The following is a 9,643-nucleotide window of genomic DNA, read 5'->3' as shown; positions in this document are numbered from 1 at the left end:
ATACCTGTACACACGTAGGCTATACTTATATATATTGGTATATTTTCTCGGACTAAATTAAAGGCAACATTTTCAAGGGACTTGAGCACAATTCAAGAGGAGATAGAGTTATTATGAAGCACATTATATAGGCATACACATTTACGTATCGAGCAACATGCTTTATGTAGGCAATGTACGAGTAAACACGCACGTTGACAGATGGTATATTACGAGTAGCACTGGGCAGCCGCCATCCATGAGCAGAACGTCCACGAGGAGAACGGACATCCACGAGCAGAACGGAACAAGTAACTTGTTCGTTTACGAATAATTGGGCAAGGTACGAGACTATAGGCCTGTATATTTATATAGGCCTATAGCCGAGCAGATAAATTCTCAACACTTTAAACCCCTTATTATCCGAAAACACAGACATTACTGTAACCCTGAAGACCTTCTCTAATGTGTCATTGTTAATTAGTAACCTAATACTCCTCCATCACTAACTGGAAGAAAAAATATTAAAGATCCACGAGGAGGACCTTGCCTAGTTCACCTCCCCATAGGTATAAAGTATAACATCCACGAGGAGGACGGTGGCTAATTTACCTTCCTACTGGTATAAGATACAACATCCACGAGAAGGACGGTGGCTAATTTACCTTCCTCCAGGTAAAAGGTACAACATCCACGAGGAGGACGGTGGCTAATTTACCCTCATATAGGTATAAAGTACAACATCCACGAGGAGGACGGTGGCTAATTTACCTTCCTATAGCCATAAAGTACAACATCCACGAGGAGGACGGTTGCTAGTTTACCTTCCTATAGGTATCAGGTAGAACCTCCACGAGGAGGACGGTGGCTACTTTACCTTACTGCAGGTATCAGGTACAACATCCACGAGGAGGACGGTGGCTAATTTACCCTCATATAGGTATAAAGTACAACATCCACGAGGAGGACGGTGGCTAATTTACCTTCCTATAGCCATAAAGTACAACATCCACGAGGAGGACGGTGGCTAATTTACCTTCATGTAGGTATAAAGTACAACATCCACGAGGAGGACGGTGGCTAATTTACCTTCATGTAGGTATAAAGTACAACATCCACGAGGAGGACGGTGGCTAATTTACCTTTCTATAGCTATAAAGTACAACATCCATGAGGAGGACGGTTGCTAGTTTACCTTTCTATAGGTATCAGTTAGAACCTCGACGAGGGGGACGGTGGCTACTTTACTTTACTGCAGGTATTAAGTTCAACATCCACGAGGAGGACGGTGACTAGTTTACCTTCCTATAGGTATAAAGTACAACATCCACGAGGAGGACTGTGACTAGTTTACCTTTCTATAGGTATAAAGTTCAACATCCACGAGGAGGACGGTGACTAGTTTACCTTCCTACTGGTATAAAGTACAACATCCACGAGGAGGACGGTGGCTAATTTACCTTCCTACTGGTATAAAATTCAACATCCACGAGGAGGACGGTGACTAGTTTACCTTCCTACTGGTATAAAGTACAACATCCACGAGGAGGATGGTGACTAGTTTACCTTACTACTGGTATAAAGTACAACATCCACGAGGAGGACAGTGGCTAATTTACCTTCCTACATGTATAAAGTTCAACATCCACGAGGAGGACGGTGACTAGTTTACCTGCCTACTGGTATAAAGTACAACATCCACGAGGAGGACGGTGGCTAATTTACCTTCCTACATGTATAAAGTTCAACATCCACGAGGAGGACGGTGACTAGTTTACCTTCCTACATGTATAAAGTTCAACATCCACGAGGAGGACGGTGACTAGTTTACCTTTCTATAGGTATAAAGTTCAACATCCACGAGGAGGACGGTGACTAGTTTACCTTTCTATAGGTATAAAGTTCAACATCCACGAGGAGGACGGTGGCTAATTTACCTTCCTACATGTATAATGTTCAACATCCACGAGGAGGACGGTGACTAGTTTACCTTCCTACTGGTATAAAGTACAACATCCACGAGGAGGACGGTGACTAATTTACCTTCCTACATGTATAAAGTTCAACATCCACGAGGAGGACGGTGACTAGTTTACCTGCCTACTGGTATAAAGTACAACATCCACGAGGAGGACGGTGGCTAATTTACCTTCCTACATGTATAAAGTTCAACATCCACGAGGAGGACGGTGACTAGTTTACCTTCCTACATGTATAAAGTTCAACATCCACGAGGAGGACGGTGACTAGTTTACCTTTCTATAGGTATAAAGTTCAACATCCACGAGGAGGACGGTGACTAGTTTACCTTTCTATAGGTATAAAGTTCAACATCCACGAGGAGGACGGTGGCTAATTTACCTTCCTACATGTATAATGTTCAACATCCACGAGGAGGACGGTGACTAGTTTACCTTCCTACTGGTATAAAGTACAACATCCACGAGGAGGACGGTGACTAATTTACCTTCCTACATGTATAAAGTTCAACATCCACGAGGAGGACGGTGACTAGTTTACCTTCCTACTGGTATAAAGTACAACATCCACGAGGAGGACGGTGGCTAATTTACCTTCCTACATGTATAAAATTCAACATCCACGAGGAGGACGGTGGCTAATTTACCTTCCTATAGGTATAAAGTTCAGCATCCACGAGGAGGACGGTGGCTGATTTACCTTCCTATAGGTATAAAGTTCAACCTTTATAGGTATAAAGTTTTCCATCCTTCAGGTATGCAGTACAACATTGATGATTACCAAATTAACTTCTAATAAAGATTTAACTGATTGATTGACACACACTTATGAGGACAATAGATAAGTTATATGTCGTTTTGGTACAGCTAAAATCTATATGCGGAGGACTGTTGCCTTGTTTATTTCTGAGAAATATATATAACATATAATGTATAAGTATGTATGTAAGGTGATGGATACCAGGGTTTGTTACATGTTTAGGAAACTTTTTTAAAACTAAGTATTAGCCCGATTTGAATGGAAGCCCTATAAGTTATATAATAGCTCTTCGCCATCCTGATCACACTTGTGTGGTAATTAACCATAGGTTGTTATTTGTTACTTAGAAATGTTATATGTTTTATGTACATGATTATTATTATTGCTTTATTCTGTGTACAGTTAACTTCTGACGCTTAATGTTGTAATCCCTTTTGATCTCTGCCTGTGCATAGCTGTTCACAGCGCTCTTGTTGTCAATTAACGTTCAATGGCCATTTAATTAGTATGTAAAAACTTGCAGAGATATAAAGCCTGGCGAATTGTTACGCTCAATTCCTTGATAAGGACAAACAAGGTCTTTGCTGCTGTTGTATAGCCTTATTTATAACCCCAAAAATACACATATGTAGCTTGAGACCATAATTTGTGTAAACTGCAAAAAACATTGAATATTTAAGAAAGCTTATTTTGCCAAAGATATCAAGTAAGTTTTTCAGAGTTTACTTCTTAACACACCCCACACATTATTTCCTCTTATGGCAGAGAAAGGTTCAAGCGTCTAAATTCTGTGTGTCTGACCTCTGACTTTCATGCATGACCCAGTTTATTTTGTTATACCGCAGAAGCTTACATCCACATATATCAGATTTCACTGGTGGACAAGTGATCGCCCGCTTTATTGCTCCTGAATTCTCTAAGTGAAAACATTTAACTTGAAACTAAATTAGGCGTCTCCATCTTATAGGGTTTTCATATGTCGCGCTACCATAAAGTTACTTGCTTTATTTATGTATTTATTTATTTGATTATTGTTTAACGCCATACTCTCTTTAGGACACATGGTTTGTTTATTCACAACCTAATGTATATAACATCCTAGCCCAGCAAACCACGGTGGAATTTTTAGAAAGACAATATAGTCCTCAGACTTAAAAAGGAATTCAGACTTATCTCCTTGTCAAGGAAATCTGTCAGCTATAACTTTCTCATACCCAGAATTGTTTTCTTTGACCTAAGCAAGATGCATTTATTACTACTATTATTAAGTTTTAAAAAATAAAATGATCAAAATCATAAAAACCCACACATCACAAAATATTTCTTAACAAATATGTGTACAGGCAAAAGAATGCAACAATACAGGTGTATGTAAATATACCGTCAATGTAATTATGTAACTCAATTCGCATTAAAATTTGCCTTTCCCTGCCCGACAACCAAGGAGCAGAAGATCCATGTATAATACAATATGAATTGGGGTCGGGCTTTTTGAATAGCGCTTTGATTTTATTCATACAATGAATGAAATCCCCATGAAATGGCTGAAAAGGAAGTATGTCAAGCAAATACCATTTCATTTGTACTACCTAGCACATTGGGCCTACTATAGTGCTTGAAAGTCATATCTTCAGTGTCGTGATAACTTTTGTTATGGTTGAAGAATTTAAAATGTACTTCGGACCAATATCTTCATCTTAGAAATTAAGTAGGACTATTTTATTTTGTTCATATGGACATGTTGTCTCACATGAATGATCTTGATGTCTCCTTATCCCAATTTACTTGGAATTCGACGGTGGAGAGTTATTTCCAGAAAAATTAACGAGTTCTATCATGTACGAGTTTGTTTATGCTTTTCGGACGCCAGAGCAATACAATATTTGGAAAAACTCTATGTTGATAGAGGTATAAATGATTTTCTAATTCGATTATAAGATAAAACATTTTCAGTTAAAGTTAAAAACGTGGAGTTTCTAAGAATATTCAGTATATAGGCCTGCTCTTTCTACACCTTTATACCTCCGTGTATCACTTGCCACAATGTCTAAACAAAACAAATTTATGGGTAACTTTCGTGTGTCTGGACCGTGGAAAGCCGAGGTGGCGGTGTGTTTGTAAACACAGTTTCCCATCGCATGTCTGCTGAAGTAATGCTATCTCAGGGTGACTTGTTAGCTTTGCAGTTTGGCTAATGTAGTACATAGCTTTTATAAAAGCTTTCCACTTTTCCGACGAGTTTATTTCTGGACGCTGCAATGTAACAATGACAACACACCAACCTGTCGTGATTCAGTCTGTGGATGAATTGTTAAGTTGTGTAAAAAGTTGCAAGGATTGTTGTAAAGGAGACTATATTTCATTCCATTGTCCGTTATGTCCACCGTCAAAGTTCAAGCCAACAAGGAAGAAGAAAGTAGAGAACCATTTGAGAGCTGTATACTGGAAAGCACGCGTTGAGGGACAAAACGGTACGTAAAATTAAGCATCAATAAGTTTCATTCATCTAAAATACTGTGTACATATATAGTTATCGTCTGCGGCTTTATATGATAGGCGAGCTTTTTGATTAACTTTTCATGTTAAAAAAATAGATACATTCCCTGTCAATGAGATGATATGTTCTTAAATTATTTTTCTACATCTTTTTTCGAAATGTATACTCCTAGTGGTCATCCAGACGTATATGCAGATTTATCGGCTCTGTAGGTGACGTCAATTTAAAATATTCTTCCACTGATGAGGCACAGTAAAATAGGTATCAAAGCAAATCTAAACTTACAGGTCTTGTTTTCGTGATTGGCCCCGGCGATGGATGTAAAACAAAAAGATGCCATCAACTTCCGGTCGGGCAAATGCAGGTGTCTAATTTGCAAGGGAAAAAATAACTAACACGAATAGATCAGATCATCTATGCCTGCAATTGAACTTCTACTCAATGGCCTCATGTGAATAGTAGTTGTGTAGTGTTTGTGTACATATTCTCTCTATTAGACCAACAGATTAGTCATTTGGCGTGTATGTTTTAATACCACACAATGTAAAGAACGCTCCCGCTGCGCTAACCGTAACTCGAAAGCCAACAGATGTTTTTCTTACATAATGCATGAACGGTGGCAAAAATTTTAATGCCAATCACTGGAAAACTATTCATCTGAAATAATTTGATACGAGAGAAGAGCACAATTTGTCCTGCTGACCAACTTTCAACATTGCACCATTGCTGCTTTTCGCATCGTGTCTCAACAATCAGAATAAAGTTTGCCTAAAAGCGAAAACTTCTTTAGAACCAAAACAAAGCCACATTCGTGGTTAGCTCTTTATGCCTAATGCATGAACAGTAGGTAAACTGTGGTCAAACTTTTTAAGCTAGAACAAAGCTAGAACAAAAGCAAAGCCAGATTCATAATCTATTTGTCAAATTACACTGTATATATTCACACAAGAAATTGGATCAGCTCTGCACGGGTTTAAACTTCTTTCCAAAGGCTTCACTGTGCGAGCAATCTAATTAGGCTTTAAGTCTGCGCTATATATTACAGTCCATGCACATATGTCCATAAAACTGACCGCCATCACATGGGTTGTAAATTGAGCTGTTTTTGAGGCGTAAACACCATTGAAATAAATAACTAAATTATCACAATGTTCAAAAGACGTGTTTATTTTTGTAGGTAAAAGTGCCGTTCTTTGCCATCTAACTGAACACAGTTCTTCACGGCATTTCCATTGCACGTCATGTTCAAGGATAATTATTCGCACAGAGAACTTGAAGCACCACGTTCAAACATGTGGTAATAGTCTTAACACCTGTTGCATCCAAATTAATCCCCTCTACCCGTACAGCGAAAAATTCTTATTCGTCGCGTGCAAAACACAGATCAGAAAACCATCAGAATAACGCAGTAGAGGCACAGGAAAGTGACGCGGTGACAAGTGACAAAGACCATTGCTATGCCACCCAGAGTATTAATCTGAAGACGACTTGTTCTAGATCATTGGATTCCCATATTTCAACAAAGACGTCATCCCTTCGAGCAAGTTGTACACTATGTGGTAAAATTATAACAGTGAAATGGATGAAATCGCACTTGAAATCTCACCAGTATCTACAGCATGATGTTAATGTCTACAATCATCCCCATACTGTTGTAATCGATCCAGCCAAAGGAGTGTATTGTTCGTCCAAATCAAGAAGTGGTCCTCAAATCCCGATACATCTGCAGAAAAATACGCTCACAAATGCTCCGATCAGCATTTGTGAAAACAACTCATGTATTGAGTTGAAATCGGCGGCAAGAAGAGGTGGGAACAGTTCCTTTGAGTGTGATCACGTTCGTTCCGTTCCTTATGCCATTCCTGGAAGAGAAACGATTCTTAGACAAGACACACTTGAATGCATGCGGAGTGAAAATTTCATCACCGAAAGTAGATACAATGAACTAAAGCAGTGCCAAGAAACAGCTGAAAGCTCAGGACGCCCATTTGTAGTACTCATTCCACCTCATCAGTCGACCTATTATCCTAGACATATTCATCTGTACACGGGGAAAAAAAGGTTCTGGTGCAAACTACAACGGACTATAGTAACGTACGATAAACAAAGAAACACCACAATATGCAGGTGCACAAAAAGCATTCGCACATGCCTCCATAAACTCATCTACAAATGGTATCTAAAACAAGAGCTACCAGAATTGATATCGTCAGATGACGTGCAGTCATTACCTGATCAAGAAATTGACCAACAAGAATCTGACACCGAACAGGTAAACGGGAGCCAAAGGCCAGTTCCACTGAGAAATAACAGCCAACATTTCCGATCATTACCAAGGAGTATACCAAAGGATATCCCTCTGGAAGTCAGGCAAATTATCAGAAATCACAAAAGAGACGGTATCCTCGAAATCACTCCAAGAGAAACATCATGTGTTCGATGCCAAGGACCACTCGATGTTCGTCTTGTTTCCAGCAAGTCGAAAATAATACATTTACAACTGGTGGTAAAAGGTAAGGTCTCCAACTATCAAGAACTTTAGGTCACTGTGCTCAGAACAACTGAAGGAATGAATGGTTATGGACATGATATATCGACAATATTCTTGTCATACGGTATCCTGGCACAAGCTAGGTCCAAATTCAGGACACTAAGCAGAACTGAACAATGAAAAAACCAGCTTGGCCTAATATTAAACATGACATTGTAATATATTCACTGTTAAATAATTATATTAAGCCTTTATGTCTGTTCCTATATATCATACGCTCACGGCATCGCGAGCAAAGCTGTCCGGTAATTGAAAAGATTATGTGGATATTTCGTCAAATATACACCCACGTTGGAAATGTTCTCATAAAAAACACAAAAGCTTTTGGAGAGAGTGAAATACGTAAATATCATGTAGTGTATTAATGATTCAGCATGGAATGGTTTAGCATGGCAGTTCTTATAGTTCCTTGATTTTCTATTTGGTTACATTTATCTGAAATTAGACCATGTCTGGATATCCTAATGGTTCGCCGTTATATAATTAATAATAGTTAATATAATTAAGTATAAAATTTTAGAATTATCAAACGCCTTCTCTTTCAGATATAACCGTATACAGCAAGGTATGCAAACGATGCCAACTGTTGTATCAATTGTGTCCTTTGTGGGTATCACCCTTCCATACTTATCTTCGACACCTGTCGCAAAGTAGCGTTCCGCCATTCAGGTAGGTGGGCATGCAGCGTATATGACAAGACATGTAATTGGATGATATACCTTTCTGAATATTCTGAATCAGAAGATTAGATTTAATGTTACACAATGACATGTATAAACGTGGTTGAAAAGCGATATTAACATTAACACCCCAACAGCAAAACCATAAATACATATTCGATTACCTGCCCATACATGTCAACTTTCACGCCAAAAGCATAAAATTGAAAGTAGTTTCATAAGCCATCGGACTAGGTCATATTTGGATTTTTGATCAATTCTAAAACTCTGATGGTGTTAAATAATTATTCATCCTGGAAGTATAAAGTCAAAATTTCCGACATATCTTGCTGTTACTTACTATGGCAAGCCGTTCCGGCCTTAGAGCATTTATTTAAGACATTTTGAATTCATTCCAGATATCTTGAGTTCATTTGGACATATCTGGAAATCATTTTCAGACATCTGAAATTCATTTTAAGATATCTAAAATAAATTTCGTGCTGCATATATCACAAAAAGCATTTCCAGATATAACAAAATGAATTCAAGATTTCTTAAATAGACGTCAATTTGATATATCTGGAAGTCTCTTTGTGATAGGTGCCCTACATTTGTCTGGTTATTTATGTGAACAAAATGTATGCTCCTTAATTATATCACCACGATCATCCATGATGGCTTGCAGTACGCATGAGCAGATCTGTACTTATTCTGTTTCCGCTCAGGGAGCAGTTATTGCATTTTGTACATTTTGGCGCAATTTCTGTGGCTCTTTTACGGTTATGTGCATCCCTGTTTTTTATTCCGAGATATGTTCAAAAGAATTTTTGATGTCTGGAAAGGATTTTCACAAATGTGAAACACATGATCTATATATTAACACAAGGCTGCTATTTAAGAAATCTAGAAATGAATTGTAGTTATCTGAAAATTAATTCAAGAAATCTTAAAATAAATTCAAGATATCTGAAAAAGGCAGTTTTTTGTTTCTCACACAGGTGCCCTGTAGAGCAGAAGATGACAAAATAGCCTCACCTGAGCTACACGAAGAGCTCCCACAGTAAGGATAACCTTATTACTACACGTAGCGCAGCGCAATGACCCAGAAGCCTCCCACCAATGCGGTGTCCAGCTCATGCTGGCTTCCTCCCCGGCCGTATGTGGGAAGGTCTGCCAGCAACGTGCGGATGGTCGTGGGTCCCCCCTCCCCCGGCC

Source organism: Liolophura sinensis, chromosome 7, assembly GCF_032854445.1.
Source record: "Liolophura sinensis isolate JHLJ2023 chromosome 7, CUHK_Ljap_v2, whole genome shotgun sequence".
Lineage (NCBI taxonomy): Eukaryota > Metazoa > Mollusca > Polyplacophora > Chitonida > Chitonidae > Liolophura > Liolophura sinensis.
The sequence above is the reverse complement of the archived record's forward strand: the minus strand, read 5'-3'. Positions refer to the sequence as shown.